The sequence below is a fragment of the Sorex fumeus genome, unplaced genomic scaffold, assembly GCF_029834395.1.
Source record: "Sorex fumeus unplaced genomic scaffold, SorFum_2.1 ptg000012l, whole genome shotgun sequence".
Lineage (NCBI taxonomy): Eukaryota > Metazoa > Chordata > Mammalia > Eulipotyphla > Soricidae > Sorex > Sorex fumeus.
Genome location: NW_026606069.1, coordinates 2311425 through 2325513, shown reverse-complemented (window position 1 = coordinate 2325513; position 14089 = coordinate 2311425). Strand labels below are relative to the sequence as shown.

The window sequence follows — 14089 nt, the reverse complement described above, 5'->3', positions numbered from 1 at the left end:
AGATGTCTAGTCCCACAACAAGATGACATTTCAATTAAATCCAATTTAAAAATTATGAAAAATAGAAGACATCGGTGAACCCAAAGAGCTCGATTTAAGAATGTGTAAAATACTTGAATAGTCACGTCACGAAGAATATAGAAATACATGAATAATAAATACATCAAAGTGTTCAAGGTTAGTGCGAGCAGAGAGCGAGCGGTCGTGGGCGCTGTCGTTGCGCGCGCCGCCTCGTGTGTTCCGAGCGACCTAGTGGACGCCAAGCGGGCGAAGATGTCCGAGTACATCCGGGTCACGGAGGAGGACGAGAACGACAAGCCCATGGAGATCCTGTCCGAGGACGATGGCACCGTGCTGCTGTCCACGGTCACGGCGCAGTTCCCGGGCGCCTGCAGCCTGCGCTACCAGAACCCCGTGTCGCAGTGCATGCGCGGCGTCTGCGCGCCTGGTGGAGGGCATCCTGCATGCGCCCGACGCGGGCTGGGGCAACTGGGTCTACGTGGTCAACTATCCCAAAGATGACAAAAGGAACATGGAGGAGGCTGATGCTTCGTCGGCGGTGAAGGTGAAAAGGGCCGTGCAGAAGACGTCTGACCCCATCGTGCTCGGCCTGCCCTGGAAGACCACCGAGCAGGACCTCAAGGAGTATTTCAGCACCTTCGGGGAGGTCCTCATGGTCCAGGTAAAAAAAAAGATATCAAGACTGATCACCAAAAGAGGGTTTGGCTTTGTGCGGTTCACGGAGTATGAGACCCAAGTGAAGGTGATGTCCCAGCGACACATGATTGATGGACGGTGGTGTGACTGCAAACTTCCAAATTCTAAGCAAAGCCCGGATGAGCCTCTGAGGAGCAGGAAGGTGTCTGTGGGCCGCTGCACCCAGGACCTCACTGCCGACGAGCTGCGGCAGTTCTTCTGCCAGTACGGGGAGGTGGTCGATGTGGTTATCCCCAAGCCCTGGGTGGGGGGGGCATTTGCCTTCGACACATTTGCAGATGATCAGGTGGCCCAGTCCCTGTGTGGCGAGGACCTGATCATCAAAGGCATCATCAGCGTGCATATCTGCAACGCGGAGCCCAAGCACAATAGCAATAGGCAGTTAGAGAGAAGTGGAAGATTTGGTGGTAATCCGGGTGGCTTTGGGAACCAGGGCGGGTTTGGGAACAGCCGGGGCGGCGCGGGGCTGGGCCACAACCAAAGCAGCAACATGGGGGGCGGGATGAACTTCGGCACCTTCAGCATCCACCCGACCATGAGGGCCACGGCCCAGGCCACCCTGCAGAGCAGGTGGGGCATGATGGGGATGCTGGCCAGTCAGCAGAACCAGTCGGGCCCGTCAGGGAACAACCAGAGCCAGGGCAACATGCAGAGGGAGCCCAACCAGGCCTTCGGCTCCAGGAACAACCCATACAGCGGCTCCAACTCGGGCGCCGCCATCGGGTGGGGGTCGGCCTCCAATGCGGGCTCCAGTAGCGGCTTCAATGCATGGACTTCAGCTCCAGCATGGACTCGAAGTCGTCGGGCTGGGGCATGTAGGCTGGGCTGGTCAGTTAGACGCTAGAGACTGGTGGGAATTCAAATTTTTCTAAACTCATCGTAAATATATTGTAAGATACATACGCACTAAGAATTTTCAAAATTGTTTTTTTTTTTTTCGGTATGGAGTATATTCAGGAGTATTTTTGACATCTTTCATTTAGAAAAAGAAGAAAAGCTAAAGGAATTTTCTAAGTTTTGTTACATAACGGGTTGAACTCTTGAGTGTTTGAAAGTGAACTGCTGTTAGCCTGACAGGTAAACCAACACCACAATTGCTATCAAGAGGCTTCTCCTGTAATTATTTTATCCCTGGACTTGTCACCTGAATTATTTGCATGTTCAAAGTGGAACCCATTGGTTAGAGCTGCACTCTTTCCTTCTCATTTTAATTTGAACCCCACCATACAGATTTTCTCCGTAGGAAGGTCCCTGGAGATCGTGGTGTTGCAATGTTTGGTTCTTTTCTTTCTGTTCATTTTCTTAACGCTTGTCTCCCCTCATATGCGAGAGTACGATATGAAGCCTTCATTTTATCTCTGCAGTTCATCTCATTTCAAATGTCTGTGGAAGAAGCACTCACTGACAGGAGTGCTGTACTCACTGCGCCGTGGGGCTCCGTCCGCTGCTTTGCCCACGCACGCAAGAGCTCGTCCCCACGCCGCCGGGCTGCGTCTCTGACAGTGGGTGTCCCATTTTTATCCGTTACTCTTTCTTTCCTGGAGTCGGATCAACGCTGTGACGGCAAGGCTGTGCTGTGAACCAGAAGGCTGTCTGAACTTCTGAAACCTTGTGTGGGATTGATGGTTGTGCCGGGGCATGAGACGCTGGTATGAGCGAGGACAGGAGAGCGCGTGCAGAGACTTGGTGGTGCATAATGGAGATTCTTTAACTGGGCGAGATGTGTCTCTCAACCTGTGGCTTTGGTGCGAGAGTGTGCGGAGAGCCATGGTAGCAGATAACATACGTACGAATGTTTCTTGCATTCAAAGGACATACTCATCTGTTGGAAGACTTGAAGTGAGTCTTGCTCTTAGCAAACCAACGTTAGCTGAATGTGTTAGTGACACGATACTGGTATGCCCCGCCCCCTTGTCAACTGCTGTGAATGCTGTATGGTGTGTGTCCTCTCCTGCTCCTGATCTGTTGGTGTGGTCATGTGGCCTGGCGCTGGTGAGCTGAGCTTACGTGCTGTACAGGAGTCTCGGAGCGGAGTAGCCAGTGAGGGGGGGGGGGGAGCGATCCTGGGGCCTGCCCACCCCGAGGATGCGGTTGGTGGTCTTGTACCCTGTGCTTGGATGCTTTTATAAGAGTTGCCAATGTTGGAAATTCTGAAATAAAACTGATTTAAATAAAAAAGTGTTCAAGGTTAAAATCTAAAAGTCCAATAATTTTATAGTTGGTGAGAATGCAAGCCACTGGAATCCTCATAAATAGGCAGCAAATGTGATGGTGGCAAATTCCTTAGAAAATTAAATGTACATACATACTTAACAACTCCATTTGTATTTCTCCCTAGAAGATATGACAGCATATGTATACACAAACTGTATAAAAATACACATCAGCTTTAGAGAAACTGGAACTCATCCAAATATTTATCCACTGGTTAGTGTACAAATTGTGATAAATCCCTGTAATAGAATGCTTCTCCCTGATACAAAAGAATTATTCATGGAATTCTATAAATACTTTTATGTTCTTTTCTTTCATTTTGGTGTTGGGGCTCAGAGCTTACTTCTAGCTCTGTGCTCAGGGACTACTCCTGGTGGTGCCTTGGGGACCACATGGAGTCCTGGAAATTGAACCCTGGGCAGCTGCACTATATAGCTCCAGCCCCTGGGATTCTATAAACCTTATACTGGACACAAGGCAGAATACTTTGTAATTAGAAATACATAAAAATGCAAAACAGATTATGGTATAATAACCCGGGCTACTTGCTCCAGTCTAGGATTATTTGGGCAAAGAATGACTAGAAAAGCATACAAAAGAACTTTCTGAATAATAGAAATGTTCTAAATTTTAATTGAGACATTGATTATGTAATATCTAGGAGTCTCAGTGAATATTTCATATTATATGTAAATCACTTTCTTTTTTTCTATTCCTCAGCCAAAGAAGGCAGAAAGAAAGAAAGAAGGAAAGAAAGAAAGAAGAAAAAGTGTACGTAATAAGCCCACTAATATTCTCAAGTTATCTCAAAGATTTGTAATAGTAGTTGGACCAAAGACTAACCGAAATAAAGATAAGACTATAATTTGAGATACCAAAGAGTTATGAATAAGACTTTGCATATGATTTATTTAGAATGGGTGAAAGACAACTAGAAGGCGAAGGTAACCATCAGATTCTTGGTTTGAGACAATTAGGTGGTTTGTGGTTTCAAATCCATAAAAATACAGAAGTTGAAACTTTAGTTGATATGTGAGCGGATGAAAACGATTATATGTTTCACATATGGTTGAGGTGACCCTAAATTATGCAAGTTAGGTCTGGGTAAAAGTTAGATATACTGTTTCACCTTGGATGGAAGAGGAATAATTTCCCATAATGTCTTGATAGTTATCATCACACAGATATCATAACACAGATAGAAAGGAGAGGAGGTTGTCTAGAAAGAGAATGTAGTGAAAGTGCAATTAAAGAACTGATATGACAGAGCCTTTAAAAGAGTCTATAGACCAAGTAGAGAAGATATGGTTGACAAAGAACACTGACAAATAATGCCTAGAGATTTCTTAGTAAGGCTTCCTGAGGAAGGGGAAGCAGCTGACACAGACAAAAGAACTATGCCTTGGATGAAACATTGGGTTGGAGAGGATAGGGTGGGTGGGTTTAGCTCCAGATATTTTCTTTAGGTTGAAAGTTGTCAAAGATTTACAGCTTTGAGCTGGGAGGCCAGACCACCTCCTGAAAAAGACACAGGGGAAAAAATGGATGGGTTTCACAATCACTAAAGTAGAACAGCAGAATTTAACTTTTAAAACTTGGATTAAAAGCTTGAGACTGTATAGGGTAGGCGCCTGCCTGACACACTGCTGATCCTGGTTTGCTCACAGCACCACATATCATCACCCAAGCACAGTGATCTCTGAGCATGGAGCCTGGAGTGGCCTGAGCATACCCAGGTGATGCCCCAAAATAAAAACAAATAACAACCAAACAAGGTTGATAAGGTCTCTGGCAAGTGTTCAATGACAGTTGGAATCAGTGCCTTGATTATTTTTCATAATAACAACCTGTCTAGTTATGAATTTTCTTTTCTTCTTTCTTTAATTGAATCACCAAGAGATAAAGAGTTACAAAGCCATTTATGGTCAGATTTCAGACAAACAGTGTTCCAACACCAAACCCACCACCAGTGTACATTTCCCAACACCTGTGTTCCTAGTTTCCCTCCCGTCACTCTTCCCCCACAAGCCTTTCTCTACAGCTGGCAATTTCCTTCTTTCTCGCTTTGCCTGTTTTTCCCCATCTCTGTCTGTCTCTGTCTGTCCCCCCACCCCATCTATCCCCCTCCCCACTTTTGGGTATTATGGTTTGAAACACAGATACTGAGAGGTTATCCTATTTGTTCTTTTACCTATTTTCAGCAAGCAGTTCTTAGAGTGAATATTTCCAACTATCTTTGTCACTGCAATTTTCATTTGCATAATTTTATGCTTATGCCCAAGCTAGAAAGGAGAATGGTTGGGTTCATATAACATCATAACATCATGGATATACAAAAAGTTTCAATTAAAGAGTCAAAATTTTAGAGAATGATAAAATTAGGTACCAAGGAGAAAGGAGAAGGACAGAAGGAAGCTGGTGGACAGAAGAGGACAGGTACAAATTTGGACAGGAAGATCAGGTGCTGTCACAGCACAGGGTTGTTGGAAGTCTTTGAACCAGCAAACCAAAAAGACCAAAAGACTTGTCAGAGAGGGAATGTCTGCATTGATTATTTCAGCAGATCTAGCATTTGGAGAAAGGAAATGACACAGGTATCAGATTGCTAAGGTAGAGTAGAGATCACAAAACCAAAAGCCTAGGATATTAGGTAAGTAAACTACAAGGATAATGAAGTTTTATTGATGATAGCAGATGCTGGAGAGCAAAACAATGCCACAGTTTTGATAGTCCAGTCCAGTGAGTAAGGCTGTTTCCAAACCACCACATAACAGCGGTAAGAAGGAGATGAGAGTAGCATAGCCAGCTGGCAAAGAATGGGAAAAGAATTGATGTTTGGACAGCAAATCAACCCCAATCACTATCTTAAAAATGCAGAGAGATGCAGAGAAACCTCCACTTAAGAAGACTAAGAATGAAATTTTGTTCTTGATTCAGGGGGAGCAGACCTCAGCCTCATCAGGAAAGTTGGGTGAAGGGGAGGAAGTCGTAGAGTTGGCGCTGGACTGAGATGAAAGAAAGAGAGAGGGTGAAGAGTAAGGGCCCGGTGAGGAGTGCTGCTTGGCTGTGGAAAGTCAGAGGGTGAAGGGTAAGGGCATGGTGAGGAGTGGTGCTTAGCTGTGGGAAGTCAGCTCCTATTCTCTGCCACCAATCACTGGCCTCAATCAGTGTGGAGCGAACGGTAGTAGGGGCCACAGCAGAGTATATAAAACTAGAATATGAGGGAGATACAGAACCACTGCCCAACTACAGTTAATCGTCTCTTCATACACTGCCATTAATCAGTCAACAAAAGGGAGTTCTTAGTCTCAAATGAGGTTGATGAAAATAGTTGATTACCTAAACTTCTTTACAGGTGATAAAATAATAGAAAAATTGCAACTGAGTAGCCAATTCACCATATTATTGTTAAAGACTTTGATATAAAAATGAAAATAAGAAAATAAAGACTAATATAAAGGCTTGTCGACCAAGTGATCTTTAATTGTTTAAGGGCAAATCCTGAGCATGTCATTTTTTTTTGTTGTTGTTGTTGCTTTTTGGGTCTTACCCAGCGATGCTCAGGGGTTACTCCTGGCTTTGCACTCAGGAGTTACTCCTGGTGGTGCTCCGGGGACCAAATGGGATGCCAGAAATCGAACCCAGGTTAGCCGCATCCAAGGTAAACGCCCTACCCCGCTGTACTATTGCTTCAACACCCTTAACATGTTATTTTCATTTCCTTTTAATTTCACTTCCATTGACTATTCCAGAAAACAAGGGATATACTGCTGAAATGGTTTATTATTGTCAAAGTTCCTGGCTTTTACATTGCTGTGTCGGCTGTAATTAATTGCCTTAGTGGCATCCTGGTCCTAGAGAGAAATATGAGAAAGGGGCTTACTCGACTGGTATTAGTCAGTGGGGATGCACCATTCATGACAAACATTATCCATATCACTCATGTGTCTGACAGGTATGTGATTGGCAGCTAGACTGAGCACATTTCAGCTGCAGGATTTATCCCAAATTTGATTCAATGATTTCTGAGATAAAAGCATCATAAATATCTTCCAAGCAGTCACTAGAAATTGCCAAGGCAGTAAAGGAGAAATTATTGAATTATCGATTGTGATACTGAATTTCTGTTTGATATTTTTATTTATATAACGCTTGGCCCTCTAAAAAAATACACTTTGTTCCAGTGCCAGACATCTCATGAGAAATTCATTTTCTTTTCATTTTAAGATACTTGGATTATACAGAAAAAGCAATGAAATAGATTAGGAGGATTTAAAAAAAAAAAGAAGAAGAAGAACTAAGTACTAAGGCAGAAGGGAAAACGCTCAGTGAAGACGGGAGTTTATTGAATAACATGAGTGTGTTGATCTGAAGTCATCCAGAATAGGATTAGCAGAACACTAGATGAAAGACAACCATGTGAGCAATCCGGGTCCCAGGAAAACATCCAACCCCATCAAAAAATGGGGCAATGAAATGAACAGAAACTTTCTCAAAGAAGAAATCAGAATGGCAAAAAAGCACATGATAAAATGTTCTACATCATTAATCATCAGGGAGATGCAGATCAAAACCACAATGAGATACCATCTCACACCTCAGAGACTGGCCCACATTCAAAAGAACAAAAGCAACCGATGCTGGCGTGGATGTGGCGAGAAAGGAACATTCCTTCACTTTTGGTGGGAATGCAGACTGGTTCAGCCCTTCTGGAAAACAGTATGGACGTTTCTCCAAAAATTAGAAATTGAGCTCCCATTTGACCCAGCAATACCACTCCTGCGAATATATCCCAGAGAGGCAAAAATGTATAGTCAAAGTGACATCTGCACTTGTTTGTTCATTGCAGCACTCTTTATAATAGCCAGAAACTGGAAGAAACCTGAATGCCCAAGAACAGTTGACTGGATAAAGAAACTTTGGTACATCTACACAGTGGAGTACTATGTAGCTGTTAGAAAAGATGAAGTCATGAAATTTGCATACAAGTGGTACAACATGAAAAGTATCATGCTAAGAGGAATGAGTCAGAAAGAGAGGGATAGACATAGAAAGATTGCATTCATCTGGGGGATATAAAGTAACAAAATATGAGATTAGTACCCAAGAATAGCTGAGATCAACACCAGGAGGTTTACTCCATAGCTTAGATGCCAGCTGGGCCTTCTAGGAAAAGGGCAGCTCAGATAGAGAAGGGAGCACCAAATAATGGGTGTTTGGAGGATCCTCCCAGGAGGGGAGATGCTTGTTGAAAGTAGACTATGGACTGAACATATTTGCCACTCAATGCCTCTTTTGCAGACCACAACACTCAAAAGGAGAGAGAGAACAAAAGGGAATGACCTGCCACAGAGGCAGGGTGGGATGGGGGGGATGGGGGTGGGAGGGATATTATCCATGGTGGTGGAAAATGGGCATTGGTGGAGGGAGGGGTAATTGATCATTGTATAATCGAAACCCAAGCACAAAAAATTGTAAATCTGCAACTGTACCTCATTGTGTTTAACTAATAAAAATTTTTAAAAAATGGAAAAAAAGAAATAAAATAAAAAGATGAAGCACCAAATATGCTTTGCAGGGCATGGGATCAAAAAAGATTCAAGCATAATCCATATTTTTTTTCAATTTGTCTAAATTTTTATTTGACTAACTATACTTACATCTCCACTTTTTACCTCCAGGCTTTTCTCTGAAAATGATTTTTCCAATCAGTTCTCTTGCCATCCAGAATCACAGGTTTGCTTTGTTACTCCATTAATTTCCTAAAATAGACCCATTTTAGACCATAAGGAAACAATCCAAGTAATTCACCTTTCTTTGCTTTTCATTTCTACTTTATTATTTTTCATATTAGGTTTCTACTTTTGAAATTGAAATTAACTCTTAAAGGTGTCTCACCCACCTCGCTTTCTAATGCAGGTTTCATCTTTTCAAACTTTTCAATATTTAACTGAGGTGATATGTTTATAATATTCTTTGTTATAGATGCGAAGTATTTAATTTGACAAATGTATATAGTACAGCATGCAAACCACCAAAGGAGGAATTATATCCATCTCCACACCACTTATTCCATTTCTTCTTCCCTTCTAGTCATCATCAATTAAATACATAAATATTTAGATACTGTTTGAAAAATTTTAATGATAAAGATCATGACATATAAGCATTATGACAAAGGTCCACTTGATTTGAAACGGTACTAATTCTTTAGAAAATTATTCTTTATAACAATATATAATATGTTAGGGGAAAGGGCAGCTCAGATAGACAAGGGAGCACCAAATAAAGGATGTTTGGAGGATCCTCCCAGGAGGGGAGATGCATGTTGAAGGTAGACTATGGACTGAACATGTTTGCCACTCAAAGCCTCTTTTGCAGACCACAACACCCAAAAGGAGAGAGATAACACAAGGGATCGCCCTGCCACAGAGGCAGGGTGGGATGGGAGGGATGGGGGTGGGAGGGATATTATCCATGGTGGTGGAAAATGGGCACTGGTGGAGGGATGGGTATTTGATCATTGTATAATCTAAACCCAAGCACAAAAAATTGTAAATTTACAACTGTGCCTCAATGTATTTCACTAATAATAATAAAAAAATTGAAAATATAAATAAATAAATAAATAAATAAATAGGGTGTTTGCCTTGCACGCAGCTAACATGGCCAACCCGAGTTCGAGCAAATAAATAAATAAAATAAATAAAAATGCCATAGCCTAATATTTAAATGATTTCTGAACAAATTTTTATTAGACGTGACTTTTTATTCTTGCTCAACGATAAAATTCTGTACATTTTCATTTCTAATGTAGTTACACACTGGACTTAAATAGATGGTAATTTATGAGTTTTATTCATTAAAATATAATTGCACAGCAAGCAAATGCTTTAGAGAATACTAAACTGTTACAAAGTACTCATAGATTAGATTCAGACTATTAAGCATCTAATCCTAGTTAATATTAAAAAGGCATAGAATAAATTAAGAAAATTCTTTCTTGTTATTAAAATTTTTGTTTAGAACTGGAGAGATTTCCCAGGAGTTAAGGTGCTTGCTTTGCCCTAATTCAAGCCCTGTTCAATTCTTGGCACTGTATGTGGTCACAAACACCTCCAGGAGTAAGCGCTGAGCACAGTTGGATGTGGGCCAAAAAGAAATTTATTTTTAATTAAAAAAATTGGGAGAGGGGTTCAAGAAATAAAACATGTCAATGATGTGGAGAAAAGGAAACTCTGATACACTCCTGTTGAGAATGTAAATTGGTATAATCACAGTGAAGAACAGTATGAAGGTTCCTACAAAATACAAAAAACAGGAGCAGGGAGATAGTATAGTGGTTATATATGCCTGGCATGAACCCCACCCTGGTTAAATACCCAGCACTGCACATTCATCCAAGCTATGCAGTGTGACCATTGCTGACAGTGGTTCCAATACTGTCAGGGAGGCTGGGATAATCCCTGCCTCCAGGACCTACACAGCACCAAATCCTCCAGTTCTTGCATTGACCACATGCCTGGCAGACAGAACCACCAATGGGGCCCTGAGACTGAGCACCGCGTGATCAGCCTCCCAAAAAATTAAAGTACAATTACCATGTGACTCAAATAACCCATATTTGGAGACTTATCTGAAAAATACCAAAAAATTAATTTGAAAAGACAGATGCAATATATATTATAATATATATTATATATACATATATATATATATATATATATATATATTGCAGCTATTGCGTACTGGGCTTGTTTACAACAGCCAAGATATTTTTTGTATGAGAGGGGGGGAGAAATATCTATCAAAGGATAAAAGGATTAAAAACTAATATATGGCATGTAGTTACAATGGACTACTATTCAGTCATAAACATAGAATGGGATCTTTCATTTTTGACCACATTGATGTGTCTTGATAGTATTGTGCTAAGTGAAGTAAGTCAGATAAAAAAACAGCAGATAACATATGATTTAGCCTTTTTCAAAAATAAACAAAAGTGGGGTGTAACTCAGCATTAAGACACTTGTCTTATACTATACATGCATTTATAGTGCAAGACAAGTGCCTTTGGGAGGCCCTGAGTGAGATCCTCAGAACCACAAAAAATAAAAAGGAGAAAAAGAAAACAGAAAACTTATACTCTTGGAACCAAGCACCTCTGAACGAGACATCAAACGGTCAGGTGCAGCACCACCAGTCTAATACCACAGGAGTAAAGCCTGAGCGCAAGGACACAACTGGAGAGGTCCACTCCAAATAAAATAAAACTTAGCATGTACTGAGGGCAGAGAGACCACTCAATGGGCTAAGCACATGCTCGGCAAACAGAAGGCCCAGGTTCAGTCCCCAGCACCATAGAGTTCTCCAAACACTGCTGACACTGGTTCCAGGCTACACAACCAGGAGTAGGCCCCAAGCACCACTGGGTCAGGCCCTAAAAAAAATTAAAGATAAGATTTTAAGAAAAAAACAATAGATTGACAATCACTGGGGGAAAAAGGTACAAGTTGTAAACAAAATGAATATAGTAATGGGTGAAAACACACTCGTGGTGCTGAGCACGCTGTAACGCATTCTGGTGCTCAATTTTAATGTTTTTACACCAGAGATGTGTATAAGTTGATAAACTGATGTCATTACTTATATTATCTAGCTAAATCCCATGAATGTTTTTTTTTAAATAGTGTCTCCTTGGTCTCTCAAAGAGATAAAGAGCAGTAGCTATCTGTACGGTTAGTTTTGTGATTGTATATGATATAATTTTTATGTGGAGTTTGACAATAATTTCATTGCTATAATATTTTTCTATAGAATTGTTTTCCAAAAGTTATTCTTTAGAATATATTAAACTTCTCTTCTTTGCAGCAAAAGTGAAATAGAACTTTGAGGGGCCAGAGGTGTTACTCAGTGGTTGAACTCCAGCACCAAGTCATATCATCAGGCATGGTTCCTACTACAGCAATTGTGACCCCCTGGTGCCACTATATGTGTGAATTCTAGCACACCACAAGCAAGTGTATAAGCACTAAAACCAGATACATAGGGATCACAACCACTGTGTAACCCCTGGACTTCACAACAGTAACCAAAAGAGAAGGGGAAAGGGGGATTTTTAATTAAAAATTAAATATAGTGAAAGGTTACCTTAACCTACTTTCAACACTCAGTTCCTGTTAAAATTGATGTTTTTCAGTTATTATTGCCATATTGGTCCCTTCTGTATCCTAACTGCCCTTCACCCCACCCCCCACCTCACACACACACTTGTGGCAAACTTCCAACCATTGATTCTTTGTTGCAAACCATAATGCCCAAAAGAAAGAGAGAGAGAGAGAGAGAGAGAGAGAGAGAGAGAGAGAGAGAGAGAGAGAGGACAAAAGTGCTTGCCATAGAGCTGGAGGGCACTGGTGGCAGAGGATAGGAAGGAAACTAGGGACATTGTGGGTGGTAAATATACACAGGTGAAAGGATGGGTGTTGGAACATTATCTGACTGAAACCCAATCATGAACAAATTTTGTAACTGTGCATCTTACTGTGATTCAATTAAAAATGAATAAATTTAAATTTTAAAATAAATATAAAATAATACCCAGAACATGTTCTTAATGAAATTGACAGAAAATAGTTTTGCTACACAACAGCTTGATATGTAAGAGAATAGCTAATGGTCCCTTCTCTGACTCACTTTTCTTAGCATAGCATCTTCCAATTATATCTAAATTGTAGAAAAGGCATGATTTCATCCTTTCTTGTATCTCAGTAGAATTCAATTGTGTGTGTGTGTGTGTGTGTGTACACACACATATATATATATAAATATACACAACCACAGTTTCTTTATACACTCATCTATTGTTGGACACTTGTAGTATGATCTTTGCCATTGTAAATAAGGCTATAATGAACATCAATATGCAAATATACTTTCAAAATAATATTTTTGTATAGCACAGCAGTTGGGCGTTTCCCTTGCATGCGACCGGCATGGTTGACCCAGGTTCAATTCTCCCACCCCTCTTGGAGAGCCAGGCAAGCTACCGAGAATATCTGGCCCGTGTGGAAAAGCCTGGCAAGCTCCAAGTGACGTATTTGATATGCCAAACACAGTAACAACAAGTCTCACAATGGAGACATTACTGGCCCGCTCAAGCAAATCCATGAACAATGGGAGGACAGTGCTACAGTGCATTCTTGACACAAGGATGGAATTTCAGGCTTATGCAGTGTTTCTATTTTAACTTTTTTGAGAAATATTATAAGTATTTTCCATAAAGCCTGAATAAGATGACAATCCACAATGAGCTAGGGTCCATTTTTCACTGTATCATTAACAGCACTAGTAGTATGGAATAAATCATTCTCACTGGTATGAAATGATATCACAATGTCATTTTGATTTCCATTTCTCTGGTAATTTTTTTGAATACCTTTTGGCCATCTTTATATTTTCTTTGAGGAAGTGTCTATGACTCAACCAGATTTTAATGGGGTTATTTTTTTATGTTGTTTTTCCTTTTATTTTATAGGCATGATCCCTTTGCCTCTTCTTATTGAATCTTCTAAGTTTGTTTGCCTTGATATTACAATGAAGCTTGCCTTTCATATTGAATCTACTTCTTCTCAAAAGCAAGTGAGTCTCATATTCTTATATAAAGCCCTCATTAAAATTTTCTCCTCTCCCACATTTTGTTTTCATTATTATACAACCTCCAACTAGGGTTTCTTTAATTTTTATATCAGATTTAATGCTTCATGTAGAATAAGTTAAATACCCGTGATCATCTTAGCTTGTTTACTTGAAAAGTTTTGTGTAACTTCTTTGAACCCAAGCAATAACATAATGAGACATAGATATCCAAATATTCTGGTTTGGATATCTATTATATTTAGTGTGTTGACGATGTTATACTATTCCTTTCAGCTTCTAGTGTTTCATCTAATATATCTACTTTAAGACTTCAGGGTTTCTTTATTTTTGTCTTTGCTGCGTCTCAGAGTTATAGACGTATGAATTTCACCATTTATATTAGTGTGTTATGGTGTTCTGTTTGGGCATTATTTGAGGGGAGAACTCTTGGAGCTTCTTCAATATGGTATATGACTCAATTCTCATAAAAGTTAGCAGATATACAACAAGAAAAAAACTCAGC

The 14089-nt window shown here is 40.6% G+C and overlaps 1 pseudogene; it reads left to right on the top strand.

Annotated features, from left to right (window-relative positions):
• The first annotated feature begins 273 nt into the window (after positions 1-273).
• On the top strand, positions 274-1536 carry LOC130020416 (TAR DNA-binding protein 43-like; annotated as a pseudogene).
• Positions 1537-14089: the final 12553 nt, after the last annotated feature.